This window comes from Motacilla alba, chromosome 5, assembly GCF_015832195.1.
Source record: "Motacilla alba alba isolate MOTALB_02 chromosome 5, Motacilla_alba_V1.0_pri, whole genome shotgun sequence".
NCBI lineage: Eukaryota > Metazoa > Chordata > Aves > Passeriformes > Motacillidae > Motacilla > Motacilla alba.
In genome coordinates this window covers 18186962-18200634 of record NC_052020.1, presented here as the reverse complement: position 1 = coordinate 18200634, position 13673 = coordinate 18186962, and the positions used below count along the sequence as shown (strand labels likewise).

Below are 13673 nucleotides of genomic sequence, written 5' to 3'. Positions count from 1 at the left end.
AAAAAAGAAGAGTTTATACAGTGTCTGAATTGCAGGTCTGCAATGCTGGCAGCCCTGTCAGATGCTATTGCCAATCTCATGAATTCTGGCTCTGACCACATTCTCACTGGAGAGTGTGCCTCTGCACATCTTTGGTAACAGCTAACGTGTCTATGTGCAGGCCAAGGACCTCAGTCAGAATACACAACACAACTTCAGAAGAACTCAAAACCATGCATAAAAATTCAGAATTTTTATTATTATTCTCCATGTTTGTTTTTTTTTTTTCCCTAAGCCAGTAAAGACATTGTTTTATTTTGCTTTTTGAAGGAAGAGTGTGCTGATGTAATTTACATCACCTGGTGGTTTTAGTGAGCGTCTTGGACAGCAAAGAGAACCCATTGTTATCATTAATGTTTCACTGAAGATGTAGTATCTTTTTTTCTCTACAATATATAACTCAAGAAAAGTTCATACAGCTTGAGGAGAATTACTTGTTGAGAAATGATGTCTCAGTATTCCTCCTATTTAATTTTGCTGGCTTGCCAAGTCCTTCTCTCAGTCATCTTTAAAAACATTAGGAATAGTATCAGGAAAATCCAACAGGTTATTGCAAACAGACAAAAAAAGTCTAAAATACCAAGTGCTTGTTTTCTTCTCTGCAGCTCATTGGTTCCCCATAGCCAAGTCTGTTTTAAGTGGCACTCTATCAAACCATTTGAACACTTGGGAAGTTTCATGTTAGAAGGCTCTAAGTCACAAATTCTTTGGGGCAGAAACCTTCTCAAATTATGCACACTGCCTCACAAAACCAGCCCCACATCCAGTCATAGATCAAAGCTGTAAAAAGACTATGTACAATTTTTTTTTAATATTTTCCCAAAAACATGTTTAGAGGAATCTGAATAGATAGATTTTCATCTAGACATTTTCATGCTGAAGGCATTATTAATGCTACTACAAAGGAAAAACGAACCTGAAATATCAAGTCCGATAACAGCAGAGGAACTTAACAGCTTCTTAACTAAAGATCAGACATGAAAAATGTCTAATCCAATCAGTATCAACATTATCCCAGCTCCTCATCCCTTTCAACGGATTTCCTCCCCACTGATGTACACAGTGGGGCAGCAGCAGGCAGATAAGGCATTAACTGCTGTGCTCTCTGTCACTTCTGTCCTTCAGAGATGTCCCAACTGAAGTGCAGCCACATTGTGCTGGCCATGAGCACCCAGCAGGGAAATCACACTGCCCTGTTTGCAAGAGTGTCAGAACTTCACTGCACTATACTCCTGTAAATTGATGGATTATTGAAAATGACCAGGCTTTATTCCCTTTAAGAACAAGTAGTCCACTTCCTTTAGGAAAGACAAAAAGAGAAGGCAGAACTCTGATTCTGAAAACTATATTCACTTCTCTGTTCCTCCCCACCAGCCTATTTTATTAAATTATATTAAATATATTATTATTTTTAAATTTATTATATTTAATATTATTTAAATTACTTTTATTTTTAAATGGCTACAGAGCCCTTTTAGAGCAATACTGGTTGGGAAAAAAACCAAGCAAACAAATGAGAAAAAGACAAAAACTCCAACAAAAACCAGTGATCTGCTTCTCTACCATAATTCTTGCCTGAAATGCTGCTGAAGAAAGCCGTTGAAGCCAGAAAAGTACTTAAATGCTCTGCTTTCACCATCTTGTATGTATCACTTTAGGTCAGAATGTGATGGCTCATGAGCAGGCAAAGTTAGTTATAGTAACTCTGCAGCTTGGAAATACAGTTTCCAAGATGTCCCAAGAAAAGTCCACAGAACTTTTCAAATTCTCAACTTTCCCAGTTAATAAGCAGTAAATCTGAAAGAGGCAGCTGAGACAACACATGTGTTTCTAGAAAGATAGACACATAGCATTTAGTTTCATAAAATTACTAAACTCAACAATTTAGCAATTCAAAAGATATATTCATACTCTCCAAAATGACAACCAACAGGGTTTTTAAGGCATGAGAATGAGAAACAAGGCTCAAAAAGCATAAAAACAAATGGCATTGATAAAACACTTGATTTGCTGTGCTATCAATAAACCATGCTAGAGATCCAAGGTCATCCCACCCATACATGGTACAAGTCTATTTTGAATCCCACATGAAGGGACAATCAAAACTTAATTTCAAGAATATGAAGACCGATGTCCTTCTAAATCATGCTGTCTTCTCAGTCCTGAACTAAGCTTGATGATCCACAGAACACTGTTATCCTTGATGCATTTAATTCTTTACTGCACAACTCTTGACAAGGCAAAGCAAACTGGAAAGCAAGTTAATGAGAGTTTCTGAGGAGAGGGATGGGGGAGACCCAAAAAAAGCAGCAATAACTGACTACCATTAACCTTCAAGTGAGCTTATTTCTTTCACAGGAGGACATATCCCTTCCTTGAGAAGGTATTCCACGTTTAGAAGGTTAAGAGACTCAAAGGAACACTGAATGTTATGCTCTATTTTGATCAGCAATACTCTTGACAACTGCATATTGCTTGAAGAGGGAAACACCATTTCTATTTTGAAAAAATAGAAGAATAAAGAGTGAAAGGATGAACGCTGAATGCGGAGGATAAACTGTTTATATGCAGTCTATTACCACCCAATTGAAATGACATTTTAATGTAGTCACAAAAAAAAAGTATTCTTTTTCAGTAAAATTAGAACGCTTCATATTTTTCCATAACAGGCAATATTTAAAACATCTGTACATAGCTGCAGTTCACAGTCTTTGGTCAAAACAGAAGAAAAAACCTGAAATCCCACACATTTTCAAATAAACTGTAAACAGATAACAGCCTGAACTACACAAAGCTACAGAATTTGTTCTTGCAGCAATTCTACAATCTTACTTGGATCGTGCAGTACTTGATCAAAACCACTTCATTCTATAAAGACATATTATTTCTGTGCAAAAACCCACCAATTTTCCTGTGGTTTTCTGCTAAGTGGAAAACACCCTTGACTCGACAATGTAGTGAGCTATCTACACAGAAGCCTATTGTACAACTGTGTGAAAACAGAGCTTCTCATCAGTCCATTAACTGCAGAAAAGGAAACACTCCTGATCAGGCAGGGTAGGAATCAAGCAAGGGTTCAATTTCCAGCTTTGCTTTTGATCCTTTAAATGCTCATTCCTTGTCTGTGGCCACTTACTAAGTTTTAATTGTTTCACCTGCATCAGGAAAGTTGTTTTGTGCAGACATAACTTAAGACTGGAGGACTTGTACACTTTTGTATAATTTATTTGGTTCACCACCATAAACAGTATCAGTTTCTGAATTCAGTCATTAACTTCCATTGTTTTAATTATGCTTATTTAGAGCACTTGAATTTTACTGAGTGCTTCAGGGGTACCTGTTAGCCTCAGTAAACTGACATGGAACAAATAACTAAAAAATGCGCTATATAGTCTTTACTATTAGTTTCAGTAATAGCTTTCTAAAAACCAGTTTGACAGGGCTCAACATACATATTGAGACTAAGATGATCATGAATGATAATCAACAGTGTATTTGTCATCAGTTGTTGGTTTTTTGCAAAGCTGCAACACTTCTAAGACAAGTTGAGCAATAGCTTAAAAAAGTTATATTTATACTACTGCTTCATATTTGTTGACATGCCTACATTTTGTCTCCTTCCCCTTAAAGCCAAAATAGAAAGACATGAGAATACTGAGGCACATGCATGATTTCTACTCTTGAAAGCACCAGAAGCACAGAACAAACACAAATCCTATGTATAGCACAGGAGAAAAGCCTAACTTACCAGTTCTTAAACTGGTTAACTAGGCTGAAGTTCATGGAAAGGTTTAACTGTGATTTTAAGAAAAGCAACTGAGGATCTTGGGAGCCTGGCACACAACACAAAACAAGGGTCTCATTTTAATAAGCATACAAGCAAAAATAGCCATCCAAAATTATAGCATGTGCACCAACTTATATTTTAAATATTATTTCAAACCTTAACAGGACAATTGCAATGGAGATCTCTGTGGTTAAGCCATCTGTATGGCTGGACAGAGAGAATAGCATAATTCTTGCAGCAGTCAATGTCCCAAACCACAAAAACATTTATTACCAAAGAGGAAAAAAACCCCACACACCCCTACCACAGGCATGCAAGATGGTAAAAAACAAACATGTCAAAACTTTTGCACCCAAGGCTGCACCATGTTATGGAAACTCTTAGGCAGGATACGGAATTAGCATGCATCAGCTCTCTGCACTTAAAAATAGCTGCTATACAGAAACAAGACTGTGTAAGTAGGGTCCTAAGCCATAAATTAATTGCAGAAACCACTTCTACAACACAAAGTGATCCCTCTTGTCCAGCTCTAGCTCTCTGGAGCATATGGAAGCTTAGACCTTGAATGTCATAGAATCACAGAATGGTTTGGGTTGGAAGAGACCTTATGGATCATCGATTTTCAACTCCCCCTACCATGGGCAGGGAGACCTTTGAATAGGTCTCTCAAAGCCTCATCCAGCCTGGCCTTGAACACTGACAGGGATGGGGCACCCACAGCTTCTCTGGGCAACCTGTTACAGGTCTCACCACCCTCACAGTAAAGAAATTTCTGCTTAATATCCAATCTAAGCCCACTCTCTTTCAGTTTGAAGCCATTCCTCTTTTTCTGTCACTACATGTTCTCATAAAAAGTCTCTCTCCATCTTGCTTGTAGGCCCCTTCAGGTACAGCTAGGTCAACTCAATACCTTCTTTTCTCCATGTTGAACAACCCCAATTCTCACTGCCTGTCCTTGTAGGAGTGCTCCTCCATCCCTCTAATCACCCTGGTGCCCTCCTCTGGACTCTGCAGCAGGTCAAGATCCTTCCTGTGCTGGGAAATCATCAACGTCAAAAGAGAAGACTGAATGTTGATCTTCCTGTCCTAACTGCACAGACTCAATCCAAGTCTCAGCTTGCCAGGTAGAGTCCTCTGAAGAACACAGGGCTATGGCTGTCATCCTCAAAACACATTATTGAAAATAAAGTGAATTCCCAGTGTAATAAATAAATTACAGAATATTCTTGTTTCAACACAGAGGTAGGTGGTAGCAGTTTTAGGACACAAGACCGAAAAAAAAAATCAAAAAAAAATCAGGACTCCCTGGTTTCACTCCCACACATTTCTTCCCCTTTAGCAAAGAACTTGAACAGGAATCTCAGCCCAATAATCTGTAAAACTCATTCCTCCTGCTACAAACATACCCTTCCCTCTGCTATTAATTATCTCAAAGGGCTGCAGTGAAGCCACTCATGCTCAAGTAAGGCACTTGAAGATATTCCAACAAAAGGCTCAGTGATGCACTCAGCTTTTCATTCCTGAATAGCTACGACTTCTCTCTGTGAGCTGATCCTCTCAGTGATGGCTGGTTTATAGCAATACTTGAAGATGAAAATACACTGCTTCTCCAAATTACATCCCATTCCTCTAACCCTTCCTGTTGCATTCATTTGATAGGAGTTTTGCTTTTCAAACCATGAGGTGTTCTAGTTATCAAATAAGAATTCATTTCCATTTTATCGGATTTTACTTAGAATCAAGGTCTGAAAATCAGGATGAGACCTCTAAGAATATCATACATTTACACATGTTGTGACCACTAAGAATATCACACATTTACACATGTAAACTTTCCTCTTTACCAGCCTCTATTTTAAATTATTCACATGGTCACACCAGGCATACAATGGTGTGCAGTAATCCAGTCCACGCTAATATCCCATATTATAAAACATATTTGGTAAAAGTTTTGTTTATATATGCTAAGTATTATCTTGAGTATCATTGCAGAATACCACAAGACAGACAGGATCTCAGCGCTCAGATCTGTTTGCTATCAGGCTAAGGTAGAAGCAGGGCTGTTCATGCACTAATGTACCTACAAGAAGTGACATGGCTTTAGCCACAAATATTGGAAGTGGGTTAAGTAAATAAATTACGCAAGTTTAAAGGACATCTGGTTTAGCAGCAGCAAGCTGGAAAGGGTCCACAGAAAGTACACAAAAAAGGTTTAAGGGGTTTAGAAAACATATAAAGCTTGTTCTCATCAAGAAGAGGAGCTGGGAAGGCTGTGAGATAAAAATGTAGTAAAACAGACCAATCAGCAAACACTTTTACGAGAGGCTGAAGTTCAGTTTTTCTTAGCCAGTGGAGAAAAGACACACTGAAGAAACTAGATCAGGTTAGGATTTTGTGGCTTTCATTGATGGGGAAGAGATTGCAGACACAATGCAGAGAGGAACATGCTCTGAAGATACTGGAGCATACTAGACAAGTCACAAAACTGCTTGCAAAAGGTGAATTTTAAAAGCAGTTGGATAGCCATTCCTCAGGTATGGTTTTCGTACAGTTAATTCCTGCCTCAGGAAAGCAGTTTCTTTTACATACCTTGAAATCAAAAACTAATTTAAAAAATTTAAAGAAAAAAATTTAGAATAGCTCAGTGGACTGCACTCCCCACACTGCTTCTCCAAAAATCTTGATTAAGGGGGTTTGGGATTGATTGTGTTTATGTCAGGTTTTACATAAAATAGTTTTGAACTTCCCAGTAACTCACATCACTATTTCACAGATGAATTTAGTAGCTTTATCAAACAGTTAATAATGTTAAAATATTGTTAAATAAACTTTGAGCTACTTTTGATTTATTTTTCAAACAAACGAGCAGCAAGCCTTTTGAAGATTCTGTTATATTTTTCACATTGCATAGGGTTCCCACACACACAATAATGACAGGGTTTTAGGAGGATGAGAGTTACTTCAGACCACTGGTTTTGCTTGGCAGCCTAGTTTTTAAATAATAATGTTAGCAGTAACAACAAAATATAGCCCTGATTGTATACCATTTCATCTCCACTGGCCGAAATTAGTTCATTTCCCTTGGTCAAGAGATGCCAAAGGACGTCCCTGAAGAGCATGCTCTGAAGAGGTCCAGCAAAGGTGTTCTACGCAAATTATGAAATTTAGGATTTGTTCTACTTAGGTGGGTGGCAGTTACATATTTTTAAAATATCCAACAGCAGGCTCTGAACTTATTCATTATTCTTCTGTCCTGTTACTAGTTATATTGCCTACTTCAAGTAAAAAACAGATTCACGTGTCAAAAAAGCCAAGTTAGTGGATTCAGTGTGCATACTTCAGTGCACTTGCATCTCTGCAGATCCTGGAAGCAAGCTACATGTGTTCAAGACCACTTTTATGTGGACACATTATTTTAAAGGAAGGTTTCTCAAACTCTCTATCTTTTCCCAAGACCACCCATTAAGCACACCACACAAATGCCTCTCCTGGTGTACCAGGCAATGGCTGTCTCAGACTGCCCTTAGTACTGCTGTAGCAAATACTGAAATTGGTTACATAGGACAGCGTATTTCATCTCCTAACACAGCTTTAGCAGCTGGAAAGGATGACAGCCAAGCCCATGTGAGCTGACAACAACTACAAGGACCACCAAGCAGCATACAGAACATATTTAAAGATCCACTGGAAAACTAAACAAAACCCAAAATATCAGCTGTGATTTGGGGACACATCAACTTACAGCGAGATACTCATCAGATAAGACTTGCAAGCACTTTAAACATTTAGCGAGGAACATGATTCACTAGATCATAAAGCAATTTTTATTTGGTCTGTATTGTTAGAGGAAATTTCTAACCATTATTACAAAACTGGTTCTTGGCAATCTCTCTGCGCAATGCACAACTGGTGTTCAGCCAAACAGTGTTGAGGATTGCAGCTCATGCAACCCCGACTAGCTAATGTTAAGCAGATAAAATCTCTGCAGTCTGAACCCCCACATCTTCCTGACCTCAGGAAAGTTCTCACCTCAGCTTTTTACAGAGATTAAAATATACATGAGATTTTCCCAAAAGCAGCATACAGTTCACAACCACTTGTTTGTTCTTCTGAGGCTTCTGCTGCAATTTGCTATTCAACAACCACAATGCACATGACAGCTTAAATACAAATATACCATCTACTGGAGATTAGGGAATTGGCTTCAGACAGACACCACCAACAAGCTCTGGAAACTAATACTTTGAAAATGGCTGCTAAACTGAGCATTCTCCAATCTTACAAATCAGCTTTTGAGTTTGATGCTGGTTGGAGATTAGAACCAGCACTGAACTCCACGGGAGCTTCAAGTGACAATTTCCATGAAACGTCAATGATGATGGTCAAAGCTCCCAAGGTACGCTGAAAATCCCACTTTAGGTGAAGACAGTAAACCTCACAAGAAAGGTGAAAACTTCCCTTCTCCAAGAACAGGTAGGCAGCAGTACTTCACAGGTCTGCATTGGGATGTTTGAGTCCAACACGGTGTCGAAGCAGAGGAACTGGAAAGCAGAGACCCATCGCACACACACGGGTGATCCACTGGCACCACAGCCAGCCTCCAGCCCTCCTCGGTATTAAATTAAGAACAGTGTGACACAAGGAAGGCTGTCACAGTTCCCACACACCGCCTGCTATTTCAAGATGAACCAAGCAACGTCTGCAGAGCTGTCACAGAATACTGCACTGGATGTTCACCTCCTCCAGCTGTACAAAGCTACGGTCTGGGTGCTGCTGCCCCTAAGAGTGGAAGATGTGCTAAGCATTTACAGCTTATAACTCTGGGCCAAGAAAACTAATGGTATGGGTAACTTTTAATGACAAATTACTTGCACTGAAGGAAGAGGAGTATTGCTTTATAGTGTTTCTCATGCAAAAGCCCATAGTGCCCCTACCTCTGCCAGAAGCTCAGTTCAGAAGTCTCTGACAACCATGTTCTGAGGCAAATCACTCAGCAAGTCACTGACAAGATATCATCAGTGAAAGAGAGATTCTTATCAGAGGCACATTCACTTCAACAGCAGGTTCATTGTTTTGTCAGTAAGGTTTCACATTTTGATTAAGGATTCTTTGAAGGACAAACATGCATTTTGCCTGATACCATTAGTTTCACCAACAATAGCTCCAATTCCATAACAATGTTCATCATATTCCACACAGAACTCACAACAGTTTTTTTTGTGAGAATTAATATGTCACTCTGCTTGTACCCACAAAAGTGGGATACAGCCCTGTCCATTGAGATTTCTGGTATTTTCTGATTTTAGAATAAGCAGAAGTGGCACTGAAGTAGTCTCTTACACGATACTGCTGTTGGGCTTTGCCAAAATGGGTAAGTGCCGAAGGCAGTGCTTAAAAATAGGGTTGGGGGATGTGACAGGAAAAAAATATACTCGGATGTTTCACATTCTGTGATGCAGAGTACATGGCAACAATTTTCCTGTTGTTATTCTAAATGCAATAGGCGTGGATTTCCCCCCACCCCCATGATAGGCTCCACAATTTTAAAACTGCAGAGGAAACTGAAGATTTGTCCTACCTCTGCATAAACTGGTTTAGAAGAATGCGGACAAGAGGGTGACTTCCTTGAACATCTAAACATGGCTTTTTCTAGGAACAACAGTTCAGGTCAATCCATGAATGGAAAAAAACCCTGCAGTGTCCCCTTTTTAGATTCTGGATGTCAAAGGGAGCAAGGTTCTTTTCTGTTGTTTTTTCTTTTTCAGTATTCCTCCTCGGTTTGGCAGACAGCTGTCTGGCCAATAATAGTAGATTACACAGTGATGAGGGTTCCAAACTTTTAATGGATAAAATAGTGGTTCTATATAATTTGGAAAATTTGGCTTGCAAATTTTATCCAGGACTTAAACAAATACAGGCTTGACAAAGGTATGCTTGTTTCTGATCTGAATTGTTTCCAATTTTTAGTTCCAATTCCAGATGTCATGTTAACTCCAAAAAACACAAATCTTTAGAAAGCTGAAAAAAAGATATTTTATTTCTATTTCCACCAAAGGTACAATATGTACTGTATTTGCAAATTGCAGAAAAAGAGACTCAGAAATAGCATGTGCTGGATTCAGCTGCTGACAAATGTTACTCATTGGAACAAAAATGCAGTCAAGTCTCAAATGCAGGTTCCACAATTTGTCATGGTTTTCTTCTAACAGTTAAGAATATTCCAAATAAAACCACTTTGTTAAATGGAACCTGCTACATGATACTGAGCTTTAGAGGGTGTAAAGTTAAGAGGAGTTTTTAGTGCCAAGTTGTAGACACAACTTCTGGTTTTTGTGCAGACTACGTTCCAGTCAAATATTCAAGATTTAGGCTTTGTGAGAGCGTGTTAGGAAGGAGGAAAAAAAAAGAGGATGAGGTGAAAAAGGTTATTTCAGATAATGAAATCTGTAACCTTGTGCTTGTACTTATATCACTGGTAACACCTAATTTACCACCTCAAAAGCAGCAAACGGAACAACCTGTTCCAAGCTCTGCAGATCACTCCTTGCAGAAGATGACTCTGCTTTAGCCAAGAACATAGATGCAACCAAATCAATTCCTTATGGCTCCTTTTATCTTTTTAAGGTCAGTATTTTTCATCCAAGTTTTCTGGAGTGTTTGTACCGATGGAACTACAAAAAATAAGATCTTCTGGTAGTTTAGCTGAAGAAATATAAAACAATCATCTATGTTATTTGTCTCTCCACAACGAAGAATTTAAGGACATTTCCAGAAAATAGTTGTCAGTTCAAATCCTTCAGAATAAAAGAGTCTCCAGAGTTTTGAGAAGTGTTGATAATATTCAAAAGAAAGCAAATTGCATTAGTTCTGTACCTAAATCTATAGACACGTAGTTTGTGCAAGATGGGAAACATGGTTTAAATTCAGCCCCAGAACACCTCATTTGGATTTTGGAAAAGGTTTTGAGTCTAGATAATTACTGAGTGGCAATGGAAATTTGGGGCTTTAAAAGGTAAGTTACACAGGAACTGTTTAACATTTTTGTTCTGTGGTTTTTACAGCTAATTACTGCTCTGTATCATCTCAAGATTATTAACTAGTCACTCTCCTTGGTGTCTGCAGAATTGTGTGACATGCATCTGTTGATACTGTGGCGTGTAATCAAGGATGAAGAACCCAAAAAAAAGAAACTAAAAACAATATTAAAGAAGTGCTGGCATGGTGAACCAAGAGAAGGCTGTAAAACTGCAAAAAAAACCAGAAACTGTGCAAATCAAACTGCAGCTACACTGTGTTAGGAGCAATCTTGATTTAAATACGCCCTTTGCATTGGGCTGGGTCAGATGGGTTTTGTTCTGCTGTCTGATTGAATTTGCCACCCATTCCTGCCCCTCCCCAGCGGCATGTTACTCCCCATCCCCCAGTCTCCCACTACACCACAGATCTTTTGGTGTCCTGAAATCTGCCCATTTGACTGCACACACAGTTGCTTTCCTTGAGCTGATCCTGTCGAAAGGATCTTGGTTTCAAAAAGCACATAGATTTTTATAAAAAGAAATAAGGCAACTACTTTGCCCAGCTTAGCTGCAGACAGAATATTGCACACGACCTGCAGAGCACCTTCTCTTGTGCTGCTGTGTCTTGTCCACACAGTGCTCAGGGGAAGGAGCTTTAGAAGAGGTGTTGTGCTTATAAAAAGGAATACATTGGTATGCACAGGTCTGCTGTACTCCTTTATGCATAAACCTAGCCATGCACAAACTCCCAAACTAAATATTTTTAAATATTTCCATGCAGAGCTACGACAAATTATTAGCTATTTTTCAAGTTAGCCTTATTTGCCTCTTGAAATTTTCATGTGAGTGTCAATAACATCCTAGTGGCATAAGAAGTTAACTGTCTGCACTGCACAGGCAAGAGAAGCTGCCACAGTGTTGTAGAATACACTCATATTACAGAAACACAGAGTAGGAGAGGTACTAGAAAACCATGGTGCACCTCAACTTCAACAGCAGGTTAACTCCAGAGAGAGTTAAGAAATAAAACAGAAAAAAAATAATGTTTTCTTCCCAGGTCATTTCAAGACTTAATTCTTCCTTTTCCTTCTACAGGATTTCCCCACCTGTATAAACAGCCAAGCCTAATTATTGTTTTAACCCAACACATATCTGCCTTTCCCAAAGAAGAAAGGAAATGAATGTCTAAATAAACCTGAAATTCATTATAAAAGGGGGGAAGGGGGGATCAGAAGAAAGTCAAATTTGTCCCTCCAGAGAAACAAGGTGGGGGGAAAAAAAGGAAACAACAAATTTTACACAACATGAGCTGTGGTCATTCATACTAGGGAGACACCTACAAGCCAGAATTGTGATTTGCACCCTGAAAGACTCCATGTGGACACACTGGGAAGGACTGTCACAGCTGACAAATCTGCTGTCTAGAAACACAAGGCAAAGAATGAAAGGAAACCCACAGAGGACCAGGATTAAGGGTCATGCAGTCCACAGCACATACAAGGCAAGAGCCCAGTGTGCTAATCAGGACCACAGTAGAACCATAGCCAGTGTAATTTTTCCAGCCAGAGTAACTTATATTTTTTTCATACCTCAAGCTACCTTGCATTTTTTTTTGTAAAAAAGGCACAGATTTTACTACGATGAATGGTTTAGGAATGATCTCAGCCACCCCAAATCTCCCATTCCTTTGCAGCCTAGACAAGGCGTACTGCAAATAAGAAACAGGATTTCTGATAAACAGCAACAGGATTTCTGCAGAAGGAAGAGCACAAGCCTGTTAGCATTACAGAAGGAAGCAGTATCATGGAGGGCAGAACGAAATGCATTTGTTTATACTATAACAAAACTAACTCCAGCAATGTATGGCCATGAGTGATCTGATCATCCTGTTTCATGCACCATATTGCCTTTCTCCACCCTTCATTTGCACTGCTTGGCTGTGCCTTCATTGCTAAAGATGTAAATTTTCCATTGAGATAGCTATTTTAATGTAAAGGTGCCTGAGGAGAACTGGAAATTTTACATCAAGTAAAAAGTCAGCAGCATTATTTCACTCCTCACCCAAGATTTCATAAGCTGCACAGAATTGCACTGACTCTATCAGGAATTTCACATCAAGATTGCAGTATCAGTGTAGTAATAACACCTGTTTCAGCAATGAAGACATGACCCAGGACTTTCACAGCAGGAACGTTTCTCTCTTAGTATCTGGAAAACATCCAGGGCATTTCAGAGAATGGTATTCCAAACAACTATTTCAACCACACACAACAGTTGAGAAAAACGAGCAAATACTGCAGTCCTTCAGAGAGCAGCCTGGGAGTCTGAGGCAGAGCTCAAGCAACACACTCACCACTGCAATGCTCTGCCCAGCACTGAACACGCAGCTGGACTAAGGAGCAGTGCCATTTGTCCTCTGTCTGGTGAAAGCCTTTTAGCACAGCAAGCTTATTACAACCAGTTTTGCACCTCTTCTATTTCCAGCTGTTGCAGACTGGTTTGGAGTTAAAATGTCCTGGATCCCATCCTCCCTATTAAACACGTGCATATCCTTTTACTTATTAAAAATACCACAAAATACAACTGTTAATACAAAAAGCTGTGTATGACCCACAGCCTAAACTCATGTTTCCAATCCAGAAATGTCAGACACCAGCACACTGTCAAGTACCAACTGCATGTTAACATTTTTTAACCAAGACTGTGCAGCAGACTGTTAATAAACATGAAATGCACACAAGAAATGAGCATTTGAATTTAAGTAACTCCCTCCAGGTATGAATGACAATGACTAAATACAAAACAAACATGTGCCCTCTTATAATACAATA

The 13673-nt window shown here is 39.1% G+C and overlaps 1 protein-coding gene across 2 annotated transcripts in view; it reads right to left on the bottom strand.

The window, feature by feature from the left end:
* LRP5 (LDL receptor related protein 5) overlaps positions 1-13673 on the bottom strand; it is a 127609-nt gene that overhangs the window by 97567 nt on the left and 16369 nt on the right. The window lies entirely within an intron of this gene.